Raw genomic sequence first — 18,231 nt, forward strand, 5'->3', positions numbered from 1 at the left:
GTCTGTTGGTTAAATTTTATTAATTTCATATAATTTTATACGATAAGTTAGTGTGAAATGTCTAATTTTTTGACACATTTCAAAACATAAACCACCCTTAAAAAAATAAAAAAATAAAAAAAATAAAATTTATGTTGTCGAGGCAAATTCGAGGCCTCTAGCACCGCTGTTAGTTTTATTATCAAAAATGCTATAACACCATTTATTTTAGAGTAGTATTACATACACCAATTAATATATTAATTAATATATTAATATTAATTATGATATTATTATTAACTTTACTCATTATATAAATTATAAATATTAAAAACATCTTAAATTATGTCACATCATCAATTGATACATTATTTAGTGTACTAATTGATACATATAGCATTACTCTTTATTTTACTTTTTTATTTTATTTTATAAGCAATGTTATAATGATATTGTTGTTATACTTCTATTTTATTTTTGGACAAATTATTGGTAGTATTATACTTTAATCGTTGTGTCATTATAATGTTTATTATTTTAATCAATTTTAACCTTAAATTTATGATTTTGTCTCAATTTAATTTAATTGATTATAACTCGTAACATTTCTTTATGAAAAATATGAGCATAAATGGCATGTGTCATATTTTTAAAGACAAAATTATATACTTACCAAACTCAGTAAGTTAACCTTAACTAATTTAGTGACAGTTTTTCTTAAAAAATACAAACGATATTATTAATTAAACCAAATTGACACAAAATCTAAAATTAAACATTAAAATTGAGTCAATTAAAAATATAGAGACTAAAATGACACAAAAAATAAAATATAAGGATTATTGTTGTAATTTACCTTTTATTTTATTTTTTCTTTGAACATGTGTTGTTATATCTTATTGACTTTATTATTTGATTTGTCATCATTTTATTGGTCGAATAAGAGAACAATGGTGATATCACCTTATTAGTAGTGTGATACATGGGCTCGTTTGGTAAGGGAGGGGTTGGGTTTTTATGCCTAAAATAATCATAAAAAGAAAAAAAATAAGTTTTTTAGTTTGATAAAATAAAATATTACATTTAATTTATAATTATTATATATCTTTTAATTAAAAAAATTAAAAAAATCAAAAGTTCTTTTTAAATAAAACTTTTTAATCCCATATTAAAATAATTAAAATAATTAAAAAACCAAAAAACTTACTTCTGAGACGAATCCATTCTATCATTAATTAATAACGAATAAACCCATATAGGAAGAATAAACTCCACTACCAAATTTGTCATATATACACCAGAAAAATAATAATAAACAACTACTAAATGGCTGTATCATCACTATAATGCTATTTATGATTGCATTTATTTTACTTTTTAATTTCATGATTAATATTATAAGAACAATATTATATATATATATATATATATATATATCAATTAATATATTAATTATTGTATTAACAAATAATGTGACATAATTTTAAAGATTTTAAGTATTTATAATTTATATAATGAATAGGTCAGTAATAATGAAAAATGCTTGAGATCCCTATTTTTTGAAAACTCCCACTTCTCTTTTTGGATCTCTACCATTAATGTATGTATGAGACACACTCATGTATGTAGGGGTGTGCGCGGTGTGGGTCGGTGCGGTTTGAGAGAAAAATAGAAACCGTATGGCGGGTGGCGGATTGATAAAAGTGTCACTAGAATTTGCCATTTTCCTTATCAAAAACCAGCGATTCGGTTGGCAAATAATGGCGGATTTGCCTTGGCGGTTCGGGCGGATTGGCGGTTTATAAAAAATATAATTCAAATTACAAAACTTAAATCAAAGAGTAAAAAAAAGACGAGAGATATCGTAATGTTAAGCATCTTGCGAAACTTTCTTCTGATGCAGCAAGTGTAGCAATAACATGATAATACCAACGACTATGCCATCAGTTCATTACAAGAATCTGTGGAAGCTACAATGATCAAATACAATACATTAAATTATATCATTCAGGGTTTACAATTTATTGAAAATGTTTACTGTTGAAAAGTATTTAGATTGAAAAGTGAGCTGATGCAAGTTTGCAACATGGCCAGAAAAAAAAAAAAAAAAAAAAAAAAAAAAAAAAAAAAAATGAAAAGTGAATTGGAATCCAACTTTATTTTGGGTTACTGACATCTTGAATTCCCCTCGAGCAGTAATGTAATACTATATTCTAAGGTATAGAACAACAAGCAAACTTAAGTAAAAAAGAATTTTTAGAATCTTATAAAACATCATTTAATAGCGGTGCGGGTCGGTGCGGTTTGGAAGAAAAATATAAACCGGCGGATTGATAAAAGTGTAACTAGAATTTGCCATTTTTCTTACCAAAAACCAGCGGTTCGATTGGCAAATAATAACGAATTTGCCTTGGCGGTGCGGTTCGGTGCGGTTTCGGCGGTTTCGGCGGTATTATGCACACCCCTACATGTATGTATGGGGCCCACATCATCAATGGTGGAGATCAAAAGGAGTTGTGGGGGTCTCCAAAAAATGAAGGTCTCAATCATTATTAAAAAATATCATAACATATATTGGTATGTTAATTCATATACCAATTAATGCATGTAGCACAACTAATATTATAATAGCGGTAGTGCTACAGCATCAATTAGTATTCTAACTAGTGTACCGACACTAGTTATGACATTATTATTGAGCCCGCTCATTACACAAATTACAAATATCAAAAAATAATTAAATTATACTGCATCATCAATTGATACATTAATTAGTATATTAATTAATACATATAATATTATTCTTATAATAGTTATGTTTAATTATTTTATTTGCCATAATTACATTGATTCGATGAGTGGGGTCATTCATATACATAGTCATTGTATCATTATTCATGTGTTTTTTTTTTTTATTCAAAAAAAAGTTTAGGAGGAGGGGAGGCTACCCCACTCCAGGGCCAGGAAAAACGTTACGCAATATTACCCACCAACAAAGGACTGCCGGCAGCGGGACTCGAACCTAAGCCAAATAGGCGAAGGGAAGGAGCCTTACCAACTAAACCAACCCTTGTTGGTGTATCATTATTCATGTGTGCACGTGGGCCTACCACATTTAATCAAAGTTATAATCCATTATATTATATGAAAAGTCACATAAAAAGTGAAATATTTAGGTGGTATCACTCTTGGACAAATTATTCAATGATACTGGGGTAATGTCCTGTTCTATTTATAGGGTGACACTAAATATTTTATCTCTTAAAACTTATATATAAAATTGATAAGTTTCATAATTTAGTCCAATAACTCTTCATTTGAAGCACCATCTGAACTTGCTCCAAGAGTATTGAATAATTTCTCATCCCTCTTGGGACATTTACTAGTAAATCTCATATAATTTTATGGAACATTTAATCCTATAAATATTTTTAAGAAACTATAAGTCCTATCTCAAATTAAAATCTCTCAATTGAAACATACTCACATTTAGAATTATAATAAGACAGTAGTACACACATTAAAATGACGTCCCATTATCACATTTTAATAATGATACATTTAGCAACAGTTTAATAGGACAATAGTGCACAAATATCTTATTATCATATTTTAAGAAGAAAGACACAATTGGCGAAAGTTTAATAAGATACTAGTAGATACATTAGAATAATATCCCATTGTCATATTTTAGGAATAACACATTTGACAAAAGTTTATTAAGATAGAAGTGCACAAATATCCCACTGTCACATTTAAAAAAGGACACATTTGGCGAAAGTTTAATAAGACAATAATACACACATTAGAATAATATTTCATTGTCATATTTTAAAAATGACATATTTGGCAAAAACTTAATAAAACAATAGTGCACAAATGTCCAATTATCACATTTTAAAAAGAATGATACATTTGACAAAAATTTAATAAGACAATAATGCACAAATGAAGCATATTCACATTTGAAATCTCTAGAAAATACAATGAAAGGATCTCACGGTATACCTTTTCGAATTCAATGGGACTTAATTGTCTAAAAAAAATTCATGGAACATTTTGATACATACTTTGTTAGGAATGACATATTTGACAAAAATTTAATAAAATAATAGTATACAAATAGCGCATACCGCTACTTAGTATCTCTAAATAAAATAGTGAAATGACCTTACGGTGAACCATTTCAGATTTAATGAGACTTGTCTATAAAAAAACTCATGGAACATTTCAGTACATACTTTGAAGGGATGAGAGTTCTAGGCAAATTTTATTTTGTTATATGACAAATTTTGTATATGATAGATTTTGTTGTCACCATTTTGTATCACTCCGGATCAATATATTGGTTTCCTTGTTTTGAGAAAATTATTAAGGAATTAAGAGGATGGCTATATATCATATGTTTTTTTTCACCATTTTATTTCATTGGATTATATAACAAAAATACTATTACTTTCATTAATTCTTTATCTCCAAACAAGAGAGAAAATCATAACAATCTATATAGAAGCTGATGTAAAATAGTTATAAAAAAATCGATAATGTGTTGCATTTTTGGAGTTTGATTTGTTCACACAATTTGGAACTGTGAGCAAAATACAAATTTCTTTCGGTTTAAAATAGTAGGGCCTAAAAATTGGGTAGGGACAATACATTTTTTCGGATATGGGATCCATTATTTTGGACCAACTACAATCTATATTTTGTTCACACGTTTTGAAAATGGGTATGGCTTCTGTCCAGTCCGGGATCGGACTGGACCGTGCTGTTGGGCCCATGGGGGCCCACCACAGGTCTCGTTTTGATAATCTGAACCGTTCAATGTGTAAAACTCGTCGAGTACTATATGTCTGTAAAAAATCACGTTGATCGGATATTGATAGCTATGTGATCAAATCAGTTTCGTATTAAAAAAATTGGACGGTGAACAAATTAACGGTTGACAAAAAACTGTTTTGATCACATAGCTATGGATATCCGATCAACGTGATTTTTTACAGGCATATAATACTCGACGATTTCTACACATTGAACGGTTCATATTATCAAAAAGAGACCCGTGGTGGGCCTCCACGGGCCCAACAGCACCCTTTGAAAATATATCAACAAATTCATTTTTCATTTTTTATAAATTAATGATAATAAATAATATGATGCAGAAGAATAATAAAAGTCGATGATGTATGCACTCCTAGAAGATGAATAATGCAACTAAGGCGCAACTCGGGCTAGGTCGAGCTCCCTAATAGGCCCATCTCATTTACACATTTTGATGTGGGCTAAACAAAAGCTTGGAATGAGCTCAATTAGCCACTCCAAATCGAACTAAACAAAAGTTTGAACCGAACCCAATCGACCACTTTGAAGTGAGTTGAATAGATGTTTAGACCAAACCCAATTGGCCACTCTGAAGTGAGCCGAACAAAGGTTTGGGCTTAACCCAATTGGTCACTTCAAATTGAGATGAATAGAGGTTTGTGTCGAACTCAATCGGCCACTCCAAAGTGAGCCGAGCAACAACGTACTCTAAATACACCAAGCCAAAGGAACTAAGTTTGGTTCCACCATTCGAACCTAGCTAAGCAAATGGATGACCCTGGACTGAGCAAGATTAGATGAAGCAATAAGCTTTGCACTTGATTCAAAGCCATATGACGGAGGACATATCACCTTGATCCTCCATTCTTATCAGGTTAGGAAAAGATACCACACCTTGTAGGCTTGCACGTGTAGCAAGCTCATCGTCATTCTTTCTTATTCAAGCAAAGTTGCCAACAAGATAAAATGGGACCATAAAGGAGACTATCAAAAACAACTCTTGGAGAGCAAGGCATGTGTCGCCAATATAAGGCAACCATAGTCCTCTTCTAGAGGACATTCCATTCTCTCTATACACGTTCTCTCTCTCTCTCTCTCTCTCTCTCTCTCTCTCTTTCTCTAGATATATATATATATATATATATACATTCTTTCACTAATCCTTCTTTCTAAGTCCCTGACTTTAGTATTAAAAGGGTTTTGTAACGTCACAACCCTTCACATGTCACCGATATTGTCCGCTTTGGGCCACGGCCGCATGAATTTGTTCTTCCCAGTGTGTCATCCATCCCAGAACTACTCCAGCCTAAGCACGCTTAATTGGGGAGTTTTAATAGGAATTCACCACCCGGGAAAAGGCCTCGATACTATATAAGGGTTTAGGTTTTTACTTTTATAGTCTAGGAACTCTCTTTTCCATTCCCGATGTGGGACACTAGGACCTTACATTCCACCCCCATTAAGGTTGCACGTCCTGGTGCAGTAACCTGCCAATTCACAAGCCCCGCCCAAATGCACTACTACATTGCTACTAAGTAACTTGGTCTTAAGCTTTTGGATATTTTTGGTCGACCCACAGGTTACTTGGCCCAACAAGTAGTGGGGCGTTACAAATGGTATCAGAGCCGACTCTTTAGAGTACCGAGTGTGGGCCCCTGGCGTCTCTCGGTGCATGTGGGCAGGCTTGTGAGCTGGCAGGCTACTACACGGGGACGTGCAGCCTTAAGGGGGTGGATTAGCTACTGCAAGAGGACATGCAGCGTTAAGGGGGTGGATTGGCTACTGCACGAGGACGTGCAGCCTTAAAGGGGGTGGATTGTAAGTTCCCGGTGTCCTAAATCGGGAATGGACGGGGAGTTCCTAGACTATAAAAGTAAAATCCTAGACCCTTATATAGTATCGAGGCCTTTTCTCGAGTGGTAAAATCGCTAGCAGAACTTCCCAGTTAAACGTGCTTAGGCTAGAGTAGTTCTGAGATGGGTGACCCACTGGGAAGAACAAATCTGTGTGGCCGTGGCCCAAAGTAGATAATATCGATGACATGTGAAGGGTTGGGGCATTACAAATGGTATCAGAGCTGACTCTTTAGAGAACCGAGTGTGGGTCCCTGGTGTCTCTCGTTGCATGTGAGCGGGCTTGTGAGCTGGCAAGCTACTGCATGGAGACATGCAGCCTTAAAGAGGGTAGATTGTAAGGTCTTGGTGTCCCACATCAAGAATGGAGGGAGAGTTCCTAGGCTATAAAAGTAAAAATCTGGACCCCTATATAGCATCAAGGCCTTTTTTTCCTGAGTGGTGAAATCTCTAGCAAAACTTTCCAGTTAAGCGTATTTAGGCTGGAGTAGTTTTGGGATGGATGACTCACTAGAAAGAACAAATTCGTGCGGCCATGGCCTAAAGCAGACAATATCGATGACATGTGAAGGGTTAGGGCATTACAAAACCCGTCTAATACTAAAGTAAGTGACTTAGAAAGAAGGGATAGTGAAAGAATGTATATATATATATATATATCTAGAGAGAGAGAGTACGTGTATAGAAAGAATGGAATGCCCTCAAAAGGATCTTGATTGGCCAGGGAAGTTCATGAGAGACAATGTACTATGAGACCTTTAAACAATTGAAGTTTGAAAATAAAGACTTAGTGACAACCACTTTCGCCCCTGGTAAGGTTTAACTCTATGCTTGAGTGACCGGTGGACAAGATTATTTTGCCAGTCAAAGCTAGCTCGATGGTCAAGCAAGTGGAGTTTTGGATTTTGAAAGTCCCACCCACTTACAACATCATTTTGGGGAGAGCATGGAGGCACGCCATGCGAGTGGTAGCGTCAACCTACCATCAGGTAATTTGGTTTCCAAATGAAGCCGGGCAATTAAGGAGGTCTTGGGTGACCAAATTATGTCCAAACAGTGCTTCGTGATGGTGAATGGCAGCCGTGTTGCCAAAAGATTCGTGCAGATGGTAGAGAACCAGAAAATAGTGAGATATTTGCAAACGTTGGGAAGACAACTGGACAAAAGACTGTGGAAGATCTAGTAGAAGTGAGGATTGGTGAGAATGACCTAGAGAAATTCTTTTTGATCGGTTCATCTTTGTTTAGCACTGAAAGGAATGAGATCATGGATTTTTTAGTCTCCAATCTCGAAGTGTTTGCTTGGGCGCCATATGATATACATGGCATTGATCTAAACTTCATCTGTCAATAGCTCAATGTCAACCCTATCACCAGACCGGTTATACAGAGAACTCACAGATCGGCTTTACACCATACTGAAATAGTAGCTAAAGAGGTGGGGAATCTGCTAGAAACAAGGGTAATCGGATAGGTCCATTACCTAAAGTAGATTTTGAACACAGTGGCAGTACCCAAGAAGAATGGCAAATGGCGCATTTATGTGGACTACAAAACAGTCAACAAAGCGTGCCCAAAGGATAACTTTTCTCTACCAAGGATTTAGCAACTTGTAGACCTAACTGCAGGTCACAATCGACTTAGCTTTCTTGATGCGTATCGTGGATATCATCAGATCGTTATGTATGAACCGGACTGGGAGATCATATCCATTACAACACCAAGAGCGTTGTATTGTTATAAGGTCATGCCCTTTGGCCTCAAGAACACAAGAGCAACATTTCAATGAACCTTTTTCATCACCTTTTCAGTCTCTTTTTCTTGTCTTTACATACTATTTTTCAGAGTATTTTGAGGCTGAAATATGTGATTTAGAGTTACAAAAAGTGGAGGGGTTAACCATCCTTCATTAGGCTTGTTTTCTAGATGAAACCTCTTGGTTTTCTTCCATTTTTACTCACTTTTTCCACCTCATAAAACTGATTTTCAGCACTGTCTTGTGTTATTTGTGGGCTATTTAATGTGTTAATTTATGCTTTGAATACTATAGTTGTATTGTTGGAAGTCCTCACAGATTTGGCGTGTTTAGGATATAGCGACCAATCCGTTTAAGTTGATCGTTTTACTTTGTTATAGCTTTCCCTATATATCTTGGAACCTTGTGGTCATGGGAGGATTAGAACTTAGACTTAGCCACCCCGCCACAAGTTTGCTTAACTAGCGATAAATTTCTTGCTTTCATACTATTGTTGTACACCTTGAAGTATGTGCATCTCTTCCTTGAAGTAACTTCATGATAGGAAAGAGGTAAGTAGAATAATCTTGTTTTTCGTTGTGTTTAGTAAAGTCGTTATGTTTAGTAAAGCCTTTTTCTATTGCTTCTAAGATCATCGTGCATCAAATTTGCGATAATTGATGATTCATGAAGCAAACCTACTCTCTCCTTGAAAATCTTCATGACAGGAGAGAGTAGGAAGGATGAACATCCTTTGGAAATCTTCTATTTTGCTCTGTTTCAGTTCTGTCGCAGCAGGTGTTTCCCTAGAAATAGTGGCCGGCCAGCCATAATTTTGTACGATCGACCAGTCCATGAGGCCGGCCAGCCACCATTTTTGTACGGCAGTGGTAGTATTTCAGATAAGCAGAGCAGATCCTGACATCAAAACAGAACTATTTTCTGACTGCGAATAGGGCAATTGCTGCCAGCAAGCAAAAAGGTTTCCGAAGGATGTTTTGCTTGTACGCATGCGATTCCCCGCCGCTCATTCAATTCCTTAGATTAGTCACTTTTGAGATTCGCATTTTGTAATAATTAGTTAATTAGCTAACTCATTTGTGTTTGTAATAATTAGTTAATTAGGACATTCAGACCCTCTTGTGCAAGGGAAAATTTGTAACATTTGATGTATGTCTTCCAACCCCCATTTCTTCCTTTCTTTTATTTACATGCTTACCATAGTTGTACAAAGCATCACATTTTTGTTTCCTTCATTCCCATGCCTCACATACATTTTTAGCACGTATTAAATTTCATCTTATCATATATAGTGTTTTTACTACTTCCTAAATGATTATGTACGTTACCTCATGCTTTGAGTTGCTTCACATGTCATATTAGTAGCCGAATTTAATAGTTGCATTTTGTATGTGTCGCATTAGTCATGTGCATTGTTCGGATCATACATTTTGCTAACTATCTTCTTTTCTTAGGCTTGCCTCATTTGAGTACTAGGTAAGCATTTTTGCTTTGGCATATTGCATATGTGTTTGTGTTTCCATGTCAAGCATACTACCATGAGGCTACTCACTTAATTGAAATATCTCTATGAATGCCTATGGATGAAGGCTATTTCGCTTAAGTTGGAATGACTTTGATTATTGTACATATGAGCTCATTTTTCCTTTGAGTTGCATATATTCAAAAACACTTTTCAAGAAAGCATGAAATCAAATCATTCCAAGGTAAGTGACGTGGTCTATACTTGTTTGCTTCACATAGTAATGTTAATATATTAATGATCAAAACATGAACATATAATGTCCATAAAATTCACATCATGACTTAATGGAGGCCGATCTTTGATCGGGTGAGTGAGGTGCTCAATTCATGACCTTCCCTTCTCATACCTAAGTTCCTGAGCCGAGACAACTTTGGTTATGACAGACAAGTGACCTTTGGCATGAGTCACAGGTTTCTAAAATTTTTCAAGACTATTTAGATGGCGACTCTGAAATCTGACAATACAGTCCATTTTTGGCATCTCTGATGATTAATGGATTTTCTAAGATTTGTCGGATTTGGACTCTCATTCATTTTTTTGTTTCACATTGCACTTGTGAAACCAGATTCAGAATCACGGGAGTCTGAACTGTAGGGCAATCACGTCCGAGGAGGCTAAACCCCTCTGAGGAGCACAAAAAACCAACTCAACCTTCCCACCATCAAAAGTGAGAATTTTGACCTTGACTTGAACGGGGAGGCAATAATCTTGGAACTTGACCTCGTGAAAGAATGAAGAGAGAGAGCACTAATTCACATTACCTCATACCAGCAAAAACTGTCTAGGAAATATAACAAGACAATACATTCAAGGCAATTCAAAGTCAGAGATTGGGTTATGCACAAAGTCATGGGGAACACTTTGGTACCTGATGATGGCAAATTGGGACCTAACTAAGAGGGACCATACAAGGTGGTGGGGTTAGCAGGGAAAGGAACTTACCACTTGGAAGATATGGATGACAAAGATATCCCAAGGCCATGGAATATGGCCAATTTGAAGTTATACTATTTTTAGTTTCAACTATCGTAATTTTTTCTTTTTGGTCGGCATTAATGAAATAAATACAATTTTCTATTCAGACTTTTATCTTGTTGTAGTTTAACTATGCTTGTACTGCTTTAGTTTAAAATCCGAAGTCTTTGCTCGACTAATTTAGCTTGGCAAAGTGGATTGGTAGGATTGACCAACTCCTTTGAAATCTTTGCCCGGCTAGTTAGCTCAGCATAGTGGGTTGGCAAGATTGACAAATTCCTTTGGAATCTTTGCCCTGCTGGTTAGCTTGGCAAAGTGCGTTAGCAGGATTGACTAACTCTTTTTTGGAATTTTTACCTAGATGGTTAGCTTGGCAAAGTGGGTTAGCATGATTGGTCAACTCTTTTTTGGAATTTTTTCCTAGCTGGTTGGCTCGGCAAAGTGGCTTAGCACGATTGACCAACTCTTCTTTGAAATCTTTGACTGGCTGGTTGGCTCGGCAAAGTGGATTGGCATGATTGACCAACTCTTTTTTGAAATCTTTGACTAGCTGATTAGCACAACAAAGCGGGTTGGTAGGATTGACCAACTTTTTCAATTCGTTAACTGAGCTGGTTATCTCGGCAAAGTAGACATTCAAACTTGATCGAAATACCAAAATGCACCAAGCGTGCAAAAGTTGTAATTTTCAATAATGCGAAAGTCAATTACAAAAGTGGGGAACATAGCCCCGTTACATAGCAAAAGAAGAAAAAGAAAGAAAAGCAAAAGCAAAATCGAAACAATACATCTCAGTCACATCACAAGATCATCTAGCTCGGTCAAGGTGCCGATTCCATCTAGATCTAGTGCGGCATCAGCACTATCTCCAATGGATAGATCGGCGGCTTCTTCTTTTATGATGACACTCGGCCGAGTCTGGCTTAGCACTTGTAGCTAAATTGTAGGAGTTGGCTGGCGGGTTGGGTCAGCAGCATCCAAGATAGGAACGTCGGTGGTTGTGTCTTCCTCATCCACCTCTAGTAGTTTTTATTACACGACGTTGGCATACACCGCCATGTAGATTGGGATAAAGTGAGAAGGTGAATTCAAAAAGGCCTCCGAATCAGGTGCCTGACCAAGTTTCTCTGTTGCAACCTTCCAACCGCACTTGAAGAATATATCTTTGGCGGCCTCACATTGTTGGACATAAGCTTGCTCGCCTTCGGCATAGCCTCGGTCCTCGGCATCCTCCATCTTCTTCTGTAACAATTTGATTTCGGCTTCTTTGGCATCCTTGAGCTTCTTGAGCTTACGTAAATATTTGTTATTTTTGTCAGCCAAAGCTTTCAGTTTATCCTCCTCAACCGTGTGCACTTGCTCGATCAGTTGGTCCTGCTCGGTGCCTACCTCGACTAATTTTGCCTTCAGCTCAGTTAGCTTGGCATCTTTGGTAGCATTGTCTACAATGGCTACTTTGGTAGCCCTCCTCAAGTCAAGCATGCGCTAATGTGCTACTTAATTCTTTCGCATGGCCAACAAAGCAAATTAGAGGTTAGAAAGACCGAACAAAAGGATTGTGGGAAAAGAAAAAAAGTAAAAGTGGGGCACTTACTAAAAACAAAGGACTTTGTTGCCAACTGGATTGCCTTCAGCTCGGTCATCTGCTCATGCATCGGGATGTCGGCAGGAAGGCAGAGTCTCTTACCTAGATTGAAAGCCAAATTGTGGTCCTTATCAGCACAGGCCGAGTCTGCAGTAGTCACAGCTTGGCCCTTGTAGGTCAAAGCTGGTGCCCACGCTGAGAAGGGAGATGAGGTGTCTTGCTCATTTCGCTTTCCACCCAAAGGCATTTCGCGGTCAAATAGATCGGTGGTATGTTTCTTGGAGTCTTCTTCATCCACCAAACGTTGCTTGGTGGATGTGGTAAGGGCCCTTTTGCTGGGCTGAGACGAGAAAGCCCTAGTTGTGGGCAGGGCAACCATAACCGACCTCTTCTGTTTGGCAGGGTGCTGTTTGGTTGGGACATCGGCATGCACCGTGGGGTCTACTTGGTGAAGAGGGCTCGCACCGCTCTTTTTTTTGCCATGTCTTGCTCCTCGATCAAGGGAATTAACTTGATCTCAGGTAGGCTGGGATCTAGTTTAGGTGATGGCTCTAAGAGAAAGTCTATTACTTTGCTCTTTCGTTTGCCGTTGTAACGGTAGGTGGTTCAAAATTGAGCAGATCGGTCCAATCCCTTTGGTGGTATCTCAGCGTAGTGTGAAGAGCATCTTGGTTCACATATGCATACTTGTCCTTTAGAAGGTTCATATCTGCAAAATAAGAGAACGGTTAGCTCGACGTTGGGCATCAAATTCACTAAAATTAAAGAAGTAAAACCGTTCTACTTATACCGATCGTCTCTTTATTGCAGTTAATGTCGTAGCTCGGTATCAGGGCCTCTTGGTCCTCATAATTTCTGGAGACCCAGAGAAAGTCATCGTCGTGCAAGTCTTTATCCAGTGTTCTCTTGATGATTTTCTTTCGACCCTTTTTTAGCTTCAGGTAGTAGTGCTAGCCGGCGTCGCATTGACCAAAAGAATATTGGTGGAATAGCTCGCCTAGTCTTAGATTAAGACCTAGGCGATGGTTAGCTCGATTGTACCGTTGATGATTCGGTAAGAGTTGGTAAAAAGTTGTGTTGGCCAAAGCCTAGTCTACCTAAGGAACTTGCAAATTAGTGGCTGGACCAGGAAGCACAGCCCTCCTTCAACAATGGATATCATAGTAAAAGGGCAAACCCAATTTTTACCCTAAGAGATTGTATCTTGTTCGGCTAAAGACAGATGCACGTCATTGGGGATGTTGTACTCTCTGCAAAATTCAGCTATGGTGCCGGGAGAGCTAACTAAGAAACGATATTTGCCTATGGGCGTGGTGTGTTAAGTTTAGAACTTAGTAGTTTTGCTCGGCTTCACAGCACGACGACAAACTGGAGTGTGTTTGGCTGAATGACGTCGCCAGGGGGCAATTGTGATTGTGTGCCTGACAAAGCCTAATTGAGTTTGCATAATCAAAAAAGAATTGTGTTATGCTCAAGTGATTGACCAAGCTAAGATAGCAGTGTAGACTGGAATGATTAAAGCTTTTAAGTAGGTCACATGGGAGGAACAGAGTGCAAGTGTTTTAGCTCGGTCACTAAACTGGAGGTGTTATGTCGGCCTTACCCGCGTGCAAAGAGCTAACTTGGTTCAAGGTGTGTACAAGGTTTTAACTCGACCATGGCAAGGAGCAAGGTTTTAGCTCGGTCCTAGCTAGTGGGCATGGTTGTAGCCTGGCTGTGATGTCGAGCTAAATCTTAGTTCAGTAGGTTTCACTAAGGGCATTGCAAATAGGATGTTTGCTCGGTTCTAATGTGGTTTTGGATCAAAATTGCAGTTCTTGACTGGTTTTAGTCCCAGGCGTTCGGTGTTCATCTTGGCAGATGAAATCCTAGTTCTAGAATTCATTTTTGTCTAAAATGCTAGTCATAAACATGAATAGTGGTGTCACTGATTGAAAAATACCAAAAACACTGAAGAGCTCGAGAACTTACGGATTCGAGGAACGAGTCAGGTTCCAACCGATAGTACTCTGTCATCGACTGATTACGGCAGAAATGGAGGGAGCTTGGAGATTGGGGCTCTGGTTTTTAGAATAGCAAATAGTAAAAGATGAACAGTGGAGGTTAAAATATCGTTTGCAGTGTATATATATGTGCATAAGGCGAAGTGGTGGGACGCTTCAAATTTTTGGCCAAGTGCATGACGGTTGTGTCAGCGCACTGACACAATAGTAGCTGGCCACGTGTCCCAGAGAGGACATCGTGTCAGTGTAGTGGGAGAACGTGATGTATGGCTGATTAGACCGCGTTGGATTGAAAGAGTGACGACCGAACTAGAGTAGCGTAGCTCGGCTTGATAGGATAATCCTAATCATGCGAGGCAGATGGAATTAAGGGGCAATTAAGATGGTAATTTGTGTAGCCAAATTGGGCCGAGCTAAGTAGAAGAGGCCATGTGGTTTAGGCTGAGCAAAGTGGAAGAATTAACTCGGTAGTAGGCCGAGTAGACGGTGGGTCGATCAAAGACAGTTGCTTGGATTAAGGAAAGCCTAGCATTAGCCGAGCTATAGCAGAAGGATAGTCGCGACGTGTTGTGTAGGCCTAGGACAACAGTGAGAGTTGTTCGGTGTTGTCAGTGGCGTGCGTAGTAACAATAGCTCGGTTAGGTGCATTGACCGAGCTAAGAGTTGAACCATCACACTTGGTTTGTAGTGGGAAGGGTGTCAAAGGATAAGCATTATCCTTAGAAATGGGATTCCTAGGAGGACTTTACTAAGTAGAGTTAAAGTTCTACTAGGATTGTGCTGTGTGGAGTCTACAAAAGTTAAAGCCAAACTCTTATCCAGGTATGGCAATTCATATTCCCAAATTCACAGAGCTTTTCCTTCTTTAGTCTATTTGCTAATTTAGGCATCGGAGGGGTTTCCGGCATACACTCGCTGGTTAGTTCACGTTTGTGACTTCATGTGTTACGACGACGTTTGGAGGAACACAAGCTTGATCAATAGGATTATACGAGTGAAGGTTATTTCATGCTTGTACAAATACTAAATCATTTTTTTTTCATTTATGTTTTTTGTGTTTTTGAAAACAAAAATTAACTTTTGAATGTTTCTTAAAACATTAGTTATTTTCTTGAAAGTTTCCAAAAGATAATAATAATGAAAACACGACCAAGTGGGTTTTAACAAATCTCAAAATTATTTGGGTGATAGGTTGGATTAGGATTCTCTATTCCTAAAATCTCTATCCTCCTGCCTCCAATTGGCCTTCCAACCACAAGACATGTTATGAATCTCAAAATATACGAGTCTTAAGAAGTTACTATGTGAGTGAGAGTGCATTAAAAATAGGAAGAGAGAAATTTTGAAGACAAAATCTTAGTAATAATCTTCAAGGTTTACAGTCCGATTCAAATATGTTCCAAGAATGATTGCATGTTCACAAATGAGCAATTACGCTATTTAAACTAACAAATATTATAAACTTTTCCTCTTTATTGGCACGTCATACTTAAAAAAATTGACATCTAAAATAATACCCACGTTAATAATGTGATAAGTATCATATCAGTAAATAAATAAATAAAATTTTGAAAATAATATCCACTTTAATAATGTGATAACCATCATATCAGTAAATAAATAAATAAATAAAATTTTGATTTATTAATTTGTTGAACTTTTCTTGTTGCAGGAATGTGGACAGTCGCCTTTCCCCCAATTCAGACATGTTCCAAGAGTTTGAGTCTTAATTGGGTACTTGTTGTTGCCAAGTTGACAAGTTTTTCTCATTTTTTGGTTGGGGAAGCTCAGCTAATTGTGAGTTAACCCCTACCTGTGGGGTCAGGGCAGGTGAGCAACCACTAGGCTGTTCTAATATTTATTTATTTTATGATTAATAATGCTTTGGTTGCCGTTAATAAGCAACTTCAAATTCAAACCTAACTACAAACACAAAATTAATTCTCTTGTTAATGTTGTGACTGGTCATGAGAAATCAGAAATCAACGCTAAATCTTAAAAAGGTGAATTACATTGATCGCTTTACGGTTCCAAAAAATATAATAAATTTTATAATTTTAATATAATTATATTAGCATCTCCTTTAATATGATTAAATTAACTTAAACTAACGTAAATAGTATGAAAATATAAAAATATAAAAATATAAAAATAAAATTTATATTTCATTATAAAAGATGTGATAACATCATTTTTTTTTATTCATATAACTAACGAATTGCTAATGAAGATGAGAATATTTTTTTTTCTTTTTTTTTTTTTTCAGGATGATGAAGATGAGATTAATGTCGTGTTTAGTGTGAGAATTTACGAAGGGATTTGAAAAAAGAAAAGGAAAATATGTATGAAATTATGTGAAATGGAGGTATATTTTATTCACATTTCATCTATATTTTTGTTTCTATTTTCAAATTCCTTCCCAAATCTTCTAACCAAATACAGTATAAGTGTTAGTTGAATTAACTTTTATCTAATATAATTATGTCAAATTTGTAAAGTTTATTATATTTTTTTCAAATGAAGATTAGTGTAATTTACCAATCTAAAAGTTAGGCAAATATCAACGGTATTTTAATCTTGCTACTGCAGGCGAATATTGCCCTTATCATTGTTGATCCAACATCGTGCACATATGGTTTTATTGTATTACCAATTTTCAAGTTTTGGAAAAAGCTGATTTTTCAATGACTTCTTGTTTTAAAATTGTTAGAAAATGACCATTACTTGACATTGCAAATCACATTATATTAAGTTTTTTATTTTTATTTTATTTATTTATTTATTTTTATTTTTTTGAACAGAGGAAAATATATAAATAGATGCTTTCTCTTCTTTCTAATGATGCATCGGCTGCTCTTTGAAAATGAAATCTTTCACCGAAGAAATTAAAAGAGTGCAAATAACAATAAAAAATAAACAAGTTATTTATTTATTTTTTTGGGTGCATTGAACGCAATTTACAAGTAAACCAAAAATATAAAGGTGGTTTTCACATATAGTTTCTTGGGTAATTTACATTTACTTCTATGAGGTTTCTGATAATTATAGGAATTTTTTTTTTCTGTGATTTCAATAATTACACTAATTTTCTTTACTTTTGAAACTATTATCAATATTTTCCCAATCTACTAAGTTAATACAAACGACTTTACTTTGGTGTGAAAATGACTATATTATCTTTGATTTGTAATTGAAAAAAACGAAAATACCCATAAACTAAGAAGTCTCATTCAGTATCAACTTGGGTAAATTACATTTATCTCTTCTGAGATTTTGCATATATATTATCAAAGACTCATACATATTTTAGCATTACTTAATAAAATTCTTAAAATTTATTCAATGTTAAATAAAATTCTTAAATTGTTAAGACATTATTAAAAAATTTAATGGAAAAAAACTTAAAAAAATTAATGTTAGATAGCATCCTAATAATTTAATATAAGACTTATTTCATACTACATAAACAACATAAAATTTATCATTTTAAGTAATGCATTTATTATTTGAATTTTTTTGTAAAGTTGAAATAAATGGATTTATATTTTTCCTGACAATTTGCATTACTTATTTATTCATATGTAAAAAAATTATTATTTTATCTTCTCTCAATCATATATTATTTTTAAATTTTAATCCTTATCTTTGAGTCATTAATAGTCAATGTATATTAAAAAAAAAAAAACGCAAGTTAATATTTTTTACATGATTAAAAAAATTAAAAAATAAATATAG

Source organism: Camellia sinensis, chromosome 13 (genome assembly GCF_055761805.1).
Source record: "Camellia sinensis isolate YWXY chromosome 13, ASM5576180v1, whole genome shotgun sequence".
NCBI lineage: Eukaryota > Viridiplantae > Streptophyta > Magnoliopsida > Ericales > Theaceae > Camellia > Camellia sinensis.